The sequence below is a fragment of the Oryza brachyantha genome, chromosome 9 (genome assembly GCF_000231095.2).
Source record: "Oryza brachyantha chromosome 9, ObraRS2, whole genome shotgun sequence".
NCBI lineage: Eukaryota > Viridiplantae > Streptophyta > Magnoliopsida > Poales > Poaceae > Oryza > Oryza brachyantha.
The window spans coordinates 14,498,351-14,512,042 of NC_023171.2; the positions used below are offsets into that span (position 1 = coordinate 14,498,351).

The 13,692-nt window shown below is 40.8% G+C and overlaps 1 long non-coding RNA gene across 2 annotated transcripts; it reads left to right on the top strand.

Moving 5' to 3' along the window:
• Positions 1 to 7,021: 7,021 nt before the first annotated feature.
• Positions 7,022 to 12,093, top strand: LOC102715235. Of its 2 annotated transcripts, XR_001551125.2 has the most exons (5): positions 7,022 to 7,711; positions 8,303 to 8,507; positions 10,755 to 10,886; positions 11,169 to 11,226; positions 11,505 to 12,093. It is a non-coding gene; the product is annotated as an uncharacterized LOC102715235 (long non-coding RNA). The 2 variants fall into 2 exon arrangements; XR_423819.3 differs by having other exon boundaries at positions 7,044 to 8,507; positions 11,505 to 12,088.
• The last annotated feature ends 1,599 nt before the right edge of the window (positions 12,094 to 13,692 follow it).

The following is a 13,692-nucleotide window of genomic DNA, read 5'->3' on the forward strand; positions in this document are numbered from 1 at the left end:
ATGACAAGGAAAGGGAAAGAGTCAGGGTTTTTTTTATCGGGGCTGCTTTCCAAGGAAAGGAAAAAATTAGGTTTTTTTTGGATTGAACAGTAGAAGGAAAATAAGAGATAAAAAAGAAAAGATAATATTTTTTGGAATCGGTCGAGGAAAGGGAAAAAATTGGGGTTATTTTTTTTGAATCGACGCTGTCTGATCCTACGAGGATATCGTGCAAGATTAAACTAAAAAAATAATCTCATATGCCTAAAATTTTTTAATTTATTTTATAAGTGAACGCTATATTATTTGAAATCACAAATAAGTAATATATATGAAAGATATGTGATTGAAGAAGACGGAGGGAAGAAGAGATATTATGCCATGAATTTTGTACAACTTTAGTATTATTCTTAGATCTATTATGTTATTAAGATAATATAAAACGAGTCACTATTTTACTTTGTGTGGAGCATCAAATGTAAAAGTTTGATCTAAGTTAGGTCTAAGTTTAAAACTATATTGCCACTTTAATATTTATATTCTACAATATAATATGAAACTATATTTGATATTATATAAAAAAATTCATAGACAATCACAAATAAGTAATATATATGAAAGCTACGTGATTAAAGAAGACGGAGGAAAGAACATATATTATGCCATAAATTTTATACAACTTTAGTATTTTTCTTAGATCTATTATGTTGTTATTAAGATAATATAAAAGGAGTCACTGTTTTACTTTGAGTGGAGCATCAAATGTAAAAGTTTTATCTAAGTTAGGTTCAAGTTTAAAACTATATTGCCACTTTAATATTTATATTTTATAATATAATATAAAATTATATTTGATATTATATAAGAAATTTCATAACGAAGTTAGCCAGACAGTCTGCGTGTGCCATAATGGTAGTTGAAGTTAAATTGAGAGAAAAATAGCTCAAATAACCACTTTTGCGTCATGTCAATCCACATTTGGTCCGAATAACCACGGGTATATGTCCTCTTTACCTTCAACCAACACCCTTGGAACAAATCTAACCGAGCTCTCGATTTTGTGCCAAAGCTCCTTGGCTTGTTTTGAGCTTCCCCATCTATTTTGTTCTGTGGTTTTTTTATACTCCTTGGCAACATCTCCCCAATATTTTCCAGTCTTCTTATCATTGTCATTAATTGTGTACATTGAATTGTTCAGCCAAGCGCTCACCTACAAAAATACAAATATATAATAGAGTTGTGCAACCAAACTCACAATGTACTAGAAGTAAATATGAAATGGTAACTCACTAGTCTAATGTCTTCTACTTGTAACCAATTTAGGCTGCTTTTAGTTCACAAAAAATTTTAGAGTAAAGGTCATATCAACACGTACAATCACATATTTGAAGTATTAAACGTAGCCTAATTACAAAACAAATTTTAGATTTCACCTAGAAACCGCGAGACGAATTTTTTGAGTCTAATTAATCTATTATTAACACATGTTGGTTACTGTAGCACTTATGGCTAAACATCTACTAATTAGGCTCAAAAGATTCGTCTCACGTTTTCCTCCATAACTGTATAATTAGTTTTAATGTTCATGTATATTTAATATTTTATTTAAATGTCCAAAGATTCGATGTGATGTTTTTAGAAAAAGTTTTTGGGTACTAAACATGGCCTTAGCTTTGATTTTGTACGAACGACACCGTTGTCATCATCGTTGTCAACATTGACGGGGTTTTGGTTCACATGACGTGTGGGTGACGTGTGGGTGGCGTGGCCGTCTCCGCTAGCGGTGGTGAAGAACCATTACAATTGACTGGAGCGAACTGCGCAGGTGCGTCACAAAATGAAAATTTTGAGACATATTAGGCTGAAAGTAGCTCATAAACCCTCCAGGTAGGGTTACTGTTTCCCTTGAAATAAACAAATTTCAGTTTTTTAGACATTAGCTGAACTAGGATAAATTGCCATTATTACATATCTAAACCAGGATATAAGTTCTGTAAAACCAGGTTATGCCATCCCACTTCCCCCATAACAATATATAGATAGTAGACATCTAGTAAAGGGGTTCAAAATGCTTCAGCAGAAAAAATCATGACAAATTTACAAGAAGTAAAATACATGTTTGTCTCTAAATGTCTTATGGAATCAATATACAATTACAAAGTATGTAAGACGTCTATAAAAAAATTCAGTGCATGTACCAATTCTGTATGTGTGAATACGGAGAGGGCATATCTTGTATGTTACGATGATTCGAGCTCCTATCCGTAAGTATGATCGTAGGAGAGCTAGACCTATTGACATGGCTATCATTGATGGTCGTAGGTATACAAGATGGAGAGAAGGGATGAAAATTTGGTCGAAGAGGAAATGCATTTGTCAATGCTGGTGGGGGAACACTGAACCTCTGACGGGTCCTTCTATCCACCATCCATGAATCGCATGACAATGTGCAGGCGCAGTGATGACAGGCGAATGGCGACAGCGGTAGTTTAAGAAATAGCGGCGGCGGGGTGGTCTGAAAGGAGGGCGATGATGGGAGGGACGGGTGTTAACGTCAGAGTTTAGCAAATCACCGCTATAGATTAATCTTTGATTAAAAACCGAATCAAATAGGAAACAAGTCAATCGGAAAGAAGACTAGGCGGAATACGACTTGGAATCAGCCGATGGAGTATGGATCGGATAAGAAATAGAGTCCGATTGGACCTAGAATGTTACAGATAGATTCGGGAATAATCAGAGCCCGTGTAATTTAATTTTATCTGTTAATTAGAGTTAGTTTAGATTTTTTCTTTATCTCTAAGGTTGTTAGAGTCCGATCGGGACTTCTGTATTAGAGATAGAATCTATCTAGGAGTTTGTTATTTCTTTTTATCTATTAGGAGTTGTATCTCGTGTCCAACACGGCCTAGCCTCAACCCGATGGTATAAATATGTATGTCCAGGGTCATTGTTTTTCATCTACATCAATCAATAGATCAATTACTCTCGGTGCATCGTCACCCTCCTAACCAAGGTTTTAACTTTGGCGGAACTTGTCACCTGACGTGGGGCTGCATCGTCTTGATCTCCGACGGAGGGGTAAGTCCTACATTCCGTCGGGCCACGGTAATCGTTCGGCTAGATTAGAACTGTCTCGGTTCAATCTGATCTTCTAATCTAATTACGCGATTGCTAGTTATCGTATCGGTTTTAACTTAGATCACTTTCGTGTATTGAGTTAATCTGGTCAACCACTTTGGACGATTTATGTTGGTTTGATATTCGCTATTTGACATATTCAATCTAGTATTGTCTCGGTTAAATCCGATCTAGTAAATTGCGTTTGTCAGATGGTTTATATCAGATTGATGTATTTTACTAATTGTTTTATCAGAGTACCAGCCGATAAGTTACCAGTCATCGGCTCATTGGCTTGATAGCAATCTAGATCTGTTTACTATCTATTTTGACATTGCTAGGTTTAATTTTAAACTGTCTCGATTGAGTCCGATCTTCTATGATTATTCTTAGCAATCTGGGCTAGGTATTTTATAGATCTTGGTTGTTTGTCCGCCGTCTATAGCCGATGATTTTTGCCGATCTACATGCTCATCATATTTACATCAATAGAGTAGTCGATTGTTTTACTGCATTATTTCTATACCAATCGACTTGATTTAGTTAGATCGGCAGTTATTTATATTGCATCGGCTTATGAGAATTACATGTAAATTGGTTTTAACCGATCGTAAGATATGATTCATTTTTTATTCTAAGTAATTTGTCGGTTTATTTATTAGCCTTATCGATCTTCATGTTTTCTATAATCATATCGTGCTCGACTGTATACTGTCTTGGTTAAGTCCAATCTTTGTATGTCTAGTTCGACCTAGTTATAGGGCTTGTCCGATCGACTAAGATTAATAAGTGACTTGGCGGGTTATGTTGGTCTAATATTTATTTCAAGTCTATTTCGATCGAGTTTCTAGTCGATCCAAGCTTTTTACAGCCGATCGTTTATCCTATCGGCTAACCGTTGCAGCATCAACATCTGATCGGCTGGATTATTAGTTATCTATCGGCTCGGTAGCCGATCGACTTGTTTTACCGTTCATCTTGTCAGTTGTAGGATCAAACTAACTGGCATACCCGCGGATCCTCTAAGAATTTAGGTCCTGCACTGGAGCTGTCTAGGATTGACTCCCATGCCTTCGTGTGTGACACGTCAGATCATATTTTTTACGTCAACAATAGGCTAAATGACAGCCGCCCCTAGAGCTGGACGAAGGTCAACGATGGCGATCTAGAACATGGGCGTCGTTGTCGAGCATTGGAATGAGGGTGACACCGGTGGGGACGAGATGACCGGCAGTCACCACTAGAGCTGGACAAAGAGGGTGCCGCTAGGGATGGCAACAGGTCGGGTTCGAGGCGGGTAGAGCAATTACCCGCCCGCCAACTCAAAGGTCGTGGGTAGAATTTTCTACATGTACCCGTACCCACGGATAAAATTTAATACCCGTACCCGTACCCATCGGGTAGCGAGCGGGTATCGGGTACCCGTCGGGTATGTCATTTCACTTGTCGAAAACACATCAAAATAACCGTTCACAAATGCAACAAACTAAACATACTGCTCATAATATAATATTGTATCATACATGAGTAGTTTAACAAATACAATATATTGCTCATAATAAAATATTCCAACAAATACAACAAACTAATAATAGCAATAATAACATCGCATAGCACATTATATGATGTTCCGTTCAACCATTCAATATTACATCACACATAGAAAATTCAAGATATGGGTCACATCATAGTTTTCAGCTAAAAGAGAGTACATCACAAATATTATTATATGAATAAAGTAATTAGTTTTTAACCAAAATTCAATATGTGTGCTACACTCGGGTACCCAACGGGTTACCCGCGGGTGAAAAAAAATACCCATGCCCATACCCGTGTCGATTCGGGTCGGGTACGGGTACTACCCGCGGGTAAAAATTTGTACCCGTACCCGTCCGCATCGGGTCGGGTACCCGGCGGGTACCCGGTATCCGTACCCGGATTTCCATCCCTAGGTGCCGCCGCCGGCCACTGCAAGGAAGGCGACGCTGGCAGGGACAGGATGAACGGCGGCCACCCCGGCAATGCCTTGACGATCGACAACAACGGCGATCTGGAACGAGGACGCCGCCGTTGAGCACTACAAGGAAGGCGACGTCGGCGGGGACTAGTTGAACGGCAACCGTCCCTAGAGCTAGAAGCAGGCCGTCGACTACCAATGCCGGGTTCTGGGGCAAGCCGCTGGGGATATGTAGGCAGGGTGACGCCAACTCCAGATGGAGAATCCGATCCTCGATTTCGGGCTCTCCTCATGGATAAGAATGGACGGTTTGGATAGAAACAGATGAAAATGAATGGCTGAATGTTGATGGTTGTGTTCTAAGTGGGCTAGGCCAAGGAAATAAATTTGCTAGGCTTCTTTTCATAACGGTCCAACTAATTATATCTTGTACCTTCAACCACAAACTGAAGAACTCTATCCCCATCCCACGAAACCATGGAGAAAATTTATAGGGAGCTTAGGGGGGTTTCTATGGGATCGGTGCTGATAGTGGGGGCTGAAGACCCCCCAGCCCCCATGCCACCTCCGCCGCTGATACTAACTAGTATCATCTGGTGTCAGATGGTATCATGACACCATGTGACAAAGACAACTTAAGAGATGCATGTATCACATGATACCAGATGATACCAGACAGTATCGTATATTTCCTTGATCGAGTTACCAATAAAAAAAGAAAAACAATAAGGAATTGTGACGAGGATACTCTGACGCTGGTGGAAGGCAACGCTGATGGGAGACAACCCCGGCTGGAGATCCCGCTAGTTGGGATTCCCCTCCTCCCCCTAACAGGTGGTGTGGGAACGGAAAGAAGGGACGCGGGCTCGGAGGCGCGGCAGGCGGCGCCGGGACGAGCGGCGTGGCAGCGGGGCACAGGGATGGTGCGGCGCATCAGCGCATGTAGCTGCCGTCCGTAGCAGCTACTAGCCCGAGTGTGAGAGAAATACGAAGGAGAGTTGAGGGATTTGTGAAGCCATGCGTGTGGTTTTTATTCGTCCCGTTAGAGCATCTTTATGAAATATATCACTAAAAATAAAATTTGGAAACTGAGAAAGAAAATATATCTTTGATAAATTTCTAAAAACATTTCTAATATTTACGTATGTTTAAAATTAAATCACTTGTGTCCTAAATTAGAGCAATAATAATATATGTTCCTAATACAAGTTATTTATTTTTAGATTTTTGTTAGAGGAGGGCATAAATTTATACCTAATATTTTTTTATATAAAACCAATATAAACTTTTGAAAAGTAAAATATTAACATTATCCTGCAGATGCTCTTATTAGAATGCAACGGGTGGGAGTTTCTGTTGTAAGGGCATCCACAATGTATAGTTAAATTGGATAGTAAGAAATAAAATATTACTACTTCCAGGTTATATATACTGTGGAAGTGATAATTAGCTAATATCAGGTAATATGCTTACTACATGGTCATAAGGAATAAACAATAATTTCTCTCATCTTTCTCTCCCAAACTAGTGATGATGGAATCCAGCTTACTACCTACTTTTGTTTTTTCACCATTATGGCTATAACAACAACTAATACCCACTGACGCAGTGCCCACTCTTATTTCTAGAGTGGGTAGTAAACATTGGTGATGCTCTTAGAGCATCCCCAACCGCTCATCCATCTCATTCTCCATTCTAGAAATAGAGGATGAAGAGTAAAAATTGAGCTCCAGCAGATCATCTATTTAATCATCTATTTTAAGATGTCATCCATATTAGGAGAGAGAAACTCTATATTTAGATGTTCTCTCTATAATCCTCTAAATAGATATAGAGGATGTCATATATATAGATGATCTGCTGGAGTACAAAGAGATATAAAAGATAAAAGTATTTTAGATAATCATTCAAATAAAGATATAATGACCAAATTTAAATGAGGTATTAGGATGTTCTAACATCGACATGTGCGCCGCCGCCCTGCGTCTCTCTAGCTTGCCGGGGCTCAGCGTCATCGCAACGGCTGGATCAGGTGGCCACCGGCTCCATGCCGAGGACTCGAGGAGGGATGAAGGGAACGCCATGCCGCCGCCGTGCTAGATCTGTGTACTCATACTGGGTGGGGGTCGGGGAGACCCTGAACCTGAGCTTGATCATGAAGCCACCATGGCTGGTAGAGTGGTAGCTGATGCTGTTCCTGCCCCAGAGAAGAAGTGCAGGTGATGCCGGTGGTGATTGCACGCGCCGCGCCGCCGCCTCCTATCCGTAGCTCCGCCATCTCCACGTCCTGGAGCCCCGTCGAGGTCTCTGACCCGCCGTGGCCGGATCTGCGCTGCCGCCGAGCCCCATCCCCGCGCGCCGCCACCGAGCTCCTCTCTCCCATCCAATGAGGACGAGGAGGCGGCGGAGGTGGTGCACATGGCGTCTCGCTGCTCGGCCTCGTCGTGGCCTCCTCCGACGAGGGGGGTCGGCCCGGGCGAGACTGGGACAGGCGCTCGGCTGTTCGCGCTGGATCGAAAGGCTTGTTGGAGTGTCCATGTCATGAACTAGTCCAACCCCGTCCCGGAGCAGGAGTTTGCGGCGCTGGCAGCGGAGCGGAGGCTGGTGGTGGGCGCCACCACGGCCGCCGTCGGGGCAACTTCCGCAGCGGATCTGGTAACTATCTTCCCTTGTTAGCTTGGTTTGCAGGTACAGGATGATCCAAACACTCGAGCAAAATCTGCATGTACAGCTTACATATGTGCTACCAACTTTGACACCACGGGCTCACTTCTTCTTTTATGTCTCTACGACTCTACCCTTCCATGCCATTTTGTAGTTTTTTTTTTCTGATGTATGTTACTTCAGCATGATCTATCACAGCCTCTAGCACAAGCACTTGAAGAATTGGAAATAATCAATCAGCAAGTCATGTTTTTTAAGTAATTAAGTATGCAGTTCCTACCTTTCGTTGATTGCCCCTCCTGTTTGCCTGCTGTTGATTTCTGAGGTGGACATCAGGACATCAGGAAGAGGTAGCTTTGCTACCATGGCCATGACGCTCTCTGTTCAAGGAGCAGCTGAGCAGAATGCAGATTAAGTTGATGTTCTCTATTCCTAAATCCTCAAATAATGAAGGCAAAATTAGTCATGTGTTTTACGACAACTACACACACACTGACACACACACACACATATATGCTCATATGTTCACATGCATCAACAATCTATGCCGTTCGCGTGGGTTGACTCCACTCCCATTCTCAGCCCTCCTGGCCAACTCACACCCCTCTCTCGCGGCGCCGACACTGGTGCTGCCATTACTTCACTCAACTGGATCCAGCCACTTCTTCACCCAATGGAGCAATGGGGATGGAGTTAACCTACTTCATCTGACCATGACACAATGGCTTTGTTCTCCCAATGGAGCAATGGAGTGGTGTGCTATGAGGACGAGATGTGCAAATTGAAGGTAACGAGTTTGGGATCTGTTCTTGTGTTCAGTTATACTTTTTTTTGTGTTGGACTATATTTGTGTTTTGTAGCTCTTCAGATCGAGGCCAGCAATGGCTGTTCAGAGCCAGATCAAATTGTTGCCTTTTGGGGCCAAATTGACAAGTTGATTGGCTATAAATTTTCTCAATTTTTCTGAATGAACAGAACTGCTCAAATGGTCTTCTTTACGCACTTACTTAGATGAGTCCCTGTAATTATTCTTCAAATTTCTTGTAGAGGTCGCTTTCTATTCTGGTTCGTATTCAACTTTCCATAGGTACTCATATATCTAGTTCAGTATTTTCTTGCAATGATTTTCATTATGTACACATCTTATGGTTTTATCCAGGATTTCTGTATTTGTCTTTTTGATGCCTTTCAATGGATGTACATTTTCATTCTTTTTATCAAACATGCAGGTTCTTGAGAGCACCAAGTGCACTATTAGTATTATTTTTCTGGTTCCACCGAGCAGCTCAAATCCACGAGCACTAATCCTTTTCCTGTTTTCTCCTGCAGGATAGTGATTTGAGTATTGTATCAATTTAGTTTTACTGAAATGCTGAATTTCTGGTTTTCCCCTTCTAGAAGTAGAATTGTACAATTAACCCATCTACATATCGTATATGACCTTTCTTATATTAACATGGCTCTTGTGACAATTGTTTTACCACATGTCTACAAAGTGCTCTGTACGTATGAATGTGTACCGTATTTTGAGATATGTCTTGATTTTGAAAAAATATTATGTGACAGAAGTGCAATTTTTTTTTTTGAAATATTTCTTGAACAGCTATATCTAATTTCAAATACTGAAAGGTCTATGATATGTGCTAAATATGTACTACCAGATTTAGATTATCAAATTTGAGATATGCCAATACATCAATACAAATTTTCGGATATGATTTGAATGTGTACATAATTTGGGATATGTTACCATGGAAAAAATCGATATGCGTGTGGAACATATACCCTAAAAATCAGATATGTTGTGATGTGAACAACTATGAAATGGGAGATATTTATTGGAGAAATTTGAGATATGTACCATCAAAACATGAAAAACTGGAGATATGTGGTATTGGAATTGCACCGAAAATGTGTACTAGATATTTCTTGCCTTAAAAAAAGTGTACGTGTATCTCATTCATCTCATATGCCAGGCATATGAAGACCGATTCAAAAAATTTTGAATCCAACCAGTTGGACACAAAGTTCAAGAACAAAGTGCTAGCATGTGCTTCAATCATGGGATAAAGAGATTATGTATGCCATTAGCTATATACTCAAATAAGCTGCACATATCTCGATGGGGCATGGATGGCCAATATTTCTTAGCTATATATATGATTTAGTTGCCATGTATGATTATGTTTTTTGTGAATGGTGTAGTGCAGTATTTGGCTGCTGATTTGCTCTATGCATAAAGAGCTTTGAAATTAATAAACTGTCAATTGCCAAATTAGTTTTATCTTATTTGAGGGCAAATTTCAGTTTGTTAAGTTTGTCTTTTTTCATGCCAGTGCGAGAAGGAATATGAGATATGCATTCGCTAATACTTACATAATATTTCTTCTGGGAATTCTGTTTAAATGTAAAATTTCTTTGTGTCCGTGGAAAAAGTAATAGCTTGGCGTTTATCTTCTTTTGCATATGATAATGTTTCTGTTTTTTTTTCATTAACGTGCTAACATTTAGTAGGTTATGGTCATCTTGAATCATGATTCATTGGGCCCCTTGAACATTGTGGATGGGCATGGCTATTGCTATCCATCTAAGTCATCCTAAAAAATAGTATTAATCTCAGAGTGATACTTCAGTACTGAACTCTACAACTGAAACTGATAATAAAAGTTAAGATGGAATTTCTATTAAACAAAATAACGAGTATCGGGGCTAGGGAGTTGCTAACTAATTGGATCAGAGCTTGTGTGGAGATGGTGTGTGCTGTAAGGATGGGGCTCATAAGCTAAATTCAACAGCCTTTACTTTAGGATCATCATACAAAATAATTTTCACTTTTTTTTCCTACATAAGGTGGAGCAGTTTTTATGTTAGTTTTTGTTTGGATGTATTTCAGTGTATGACTTTATTCCAGTATGCATCAATGTGTTGTGTAGATCAATCAGTTACACCTCTAACATAGAAACTACCAAATACTGTTTATGGGATTATTTATTGCCTCATGTGGTTTTGTGTTTATCTATGCTAACTGTTGCAGACACCCAAGGCCTCAACACCGGGTTCTATGCAGACCTGAGCCAGCACAACTGTCTGATTGGCTGCTTCTCTAATGTGTTTGCATGGTACATGGGGTATCTATATCAAGAATGGGTAATTCAGAAAATATAAGGTGCAATTTTAATTCAATTTAATTAGTGTTATGAGCTGCAGCGCATGTCAATGATGAAACGGCACTAGATATTATCTATGTTATATGTGCAAATAGTCTTGCTAGGTTCAGAAAAGGGTCATGATCCAGTGATGTATTTAGCTATAATCAAGTAACTTTAAAAGCTTACTTATTGTATAAGAGCGGAGACTATAGAGACTGTATCATGCTTTCATCCTAAATAAAAGAGCCTTTAATCATGGTTTCAACCTGATATGTATGGTATAATTTCTGTTTTGGCAGATGGATCAACAGCGGTTTTGTTTGACATTTCTACCTGATTTGCTCAAAGAAATTAAGGGTAAGTGACTGATTTATCATGGTTGTGGGTGCCACCTCCTGTTAAAACAACCCAAAGTTTTATGCAGGATAATGCCAAACGGATTTCGAAAGAGAATAGATTGTATTAGTGTCTTCATTACTATTGTTTCCAATGAACTTGGAAAGGGGAATGTTTGATAAATTTAGTGATTTGTTTTTCACTCTGATGTGGCATATGTGCTTTTAAATAACACTATGCTCGATTAGTTGTTATGCAGAATTCTCACTGTTGGCTGTTCTGGACACTTTATCTTTTAGCACTTATGCAGAAATTTTGGGAAGCTGCTGGAAACTACAACTTAGCGTTTGCTGCAGCTAGGCTTGGGCATTGTTTCTCTGACGATGCGGTATGACCTCGCACGTTCCAGCATGTACTGCTACATTGGGAATATGTCAGATGCTGAAGCAGTGCCAGTGACGCTCATCTTCCATGGAGGCACTTGGAGCTGCTTGGGACTGCATTGTTCTTACTGATGAGGTCGATTGAGTTAGATGGGTTTGTCTGGCTGCTGCTGCTGCAGGAAACAGACTGATACTAGGCGTGTATCCTCAGCGTGACATTAATGTGGGCGATGATCTATCCAGCATGGAGAAAGCATTTGATCGTGATACCTGTAATCGAGTGCAGTGGTAGCTGTAGTGTAGTGTGTCATAGTGACATTATTGAACTGAATATAAGTTCCATTGTAATGTTGTTTATCTTTTCATGCAGAGGAAAACTGGAATTTTAGATTCAGATTTTTCCCCACTCTCTTCATCTCCATCTTCTCTAATCTGTCTGCATATGCAGGTTTATCAGCATTACAAGATATGAAAATGATGAAAGATCACTGTCCGCGAGGAATGTTTCATACTTTTCATATGCAAAGATGACTAGAAACAGCGCATATGAGTGTCATTTCTTTCGATTGGAAAATTGCATACAATGGAGTTAAAATGTAAAAGAAGAAGACTGTACTTAGACTAATGATGGAAGTCGGGTTTGTACTAGTTAAAGGTGTACCTTTTGTATTATGAAAATTTAGATTATCCTTATACAATTTAGGTGATTGGTAAATACGGAGAATAAAAATCAGAAACTAATTGCGTAGCAATCGAGAATTCAGACATAAACTGATTGCAACTCCTTAGCTATCGAGAATTCAAGAAAAAAAAAATGCTGTGAGAATGGAAGAATGGCCGAAACAGGGTTATTTAAATAAAATCCTTGTCAAATACTACATATGGAAGTCCAGAAATTACAAATAGTGACAATGGGTTTGATAGCAGTAAATTACACATAGTTGAACAAAAATTAAAACGCTAGTCAGATAGCTCTTGCTCCTCTAATTCAGCTGGCCCTCAATACTCAAATCCCTGGTAAGCTAAAGGTCAAATCCGTATAGTCCTGAAATTTGTACTTAATGGAGAGGATTATCAACTCCGTAATGAAACCAACCATATGAGACACAAAAGAAGCTGGCCAAAGTATCCCAAATGTCATATACACCACTTTTCCTAATGCGCTCAAGATCATGAACAAGACCGATAGCTTCATTTTGCGACGTCTATTTGGTCCTTCAGCATTGAAGAGTCGGATATGAACCAAGATTATAATAGGAAGAATAAGCAACCATGTAGAAGCTAGTATTCCAGAGCTTATTTTCCTATTCTTTGTGTGCTCATAGATTATCCAAGCTACTAAAACCATGATAACATGATAGAAAAAGTAAGCAACTCCCATCACAAGAACTGCAAGTAACCCCACATGATTTACCACATTGCCATTATCATCCGCATTGTTATCGCCACCCTGACGCTGAACCGGCGATGGTGGAATCACAGGCGGCAACCGTGCTCTCGGAGAGGCTACAGCAGACGACGGGTCATTAGTGGAATTACGGGACATCTTAGTGAAATTGCAGGGCATTATGATGGGATGCTCACCAGACGACAGAGCAACAAGCGATGACTGTGGCGTCGAGGAGGCCACGGCAGCGTCGGCGCGGCGATGGACGCGGCCATCCCCGGGCATCATGACGTGATGATGCTCACCAGGCGGTAAGACGGCCGGCGACGACGGTGGCGTTGAGGCGGCAGCGCTCGGCGCGGAGATGGACGCGCCGTCAGTGCCATCCCCGGTCATCATGACGTGATGATGCTCACCAGACGGCGGTAGAACAGCAGGCGACGACGGTGGCGTCAAGGCGGCAGCGTTCCGCGCGGAGATGGATGCGCCGTCAGTGCCATTCCACGGTGGCGTCGAGGAGGCGACGAAATAGTTTGGCGCGACGACAGACGTGTCGTCAGTGGCATCCCCGGGCACCATGACGTGACGCGGAGGACTCGCCGGTGTTGAAACGGCGGTGGAACGGTGTCCCGTCGTCTGGGTGAGGGGATCCCGTCTTGGGCTCGGCGAGGACGACGGCGATGGTCGAGCTGGAGCCAGGACCGGGGGATCCTCCTC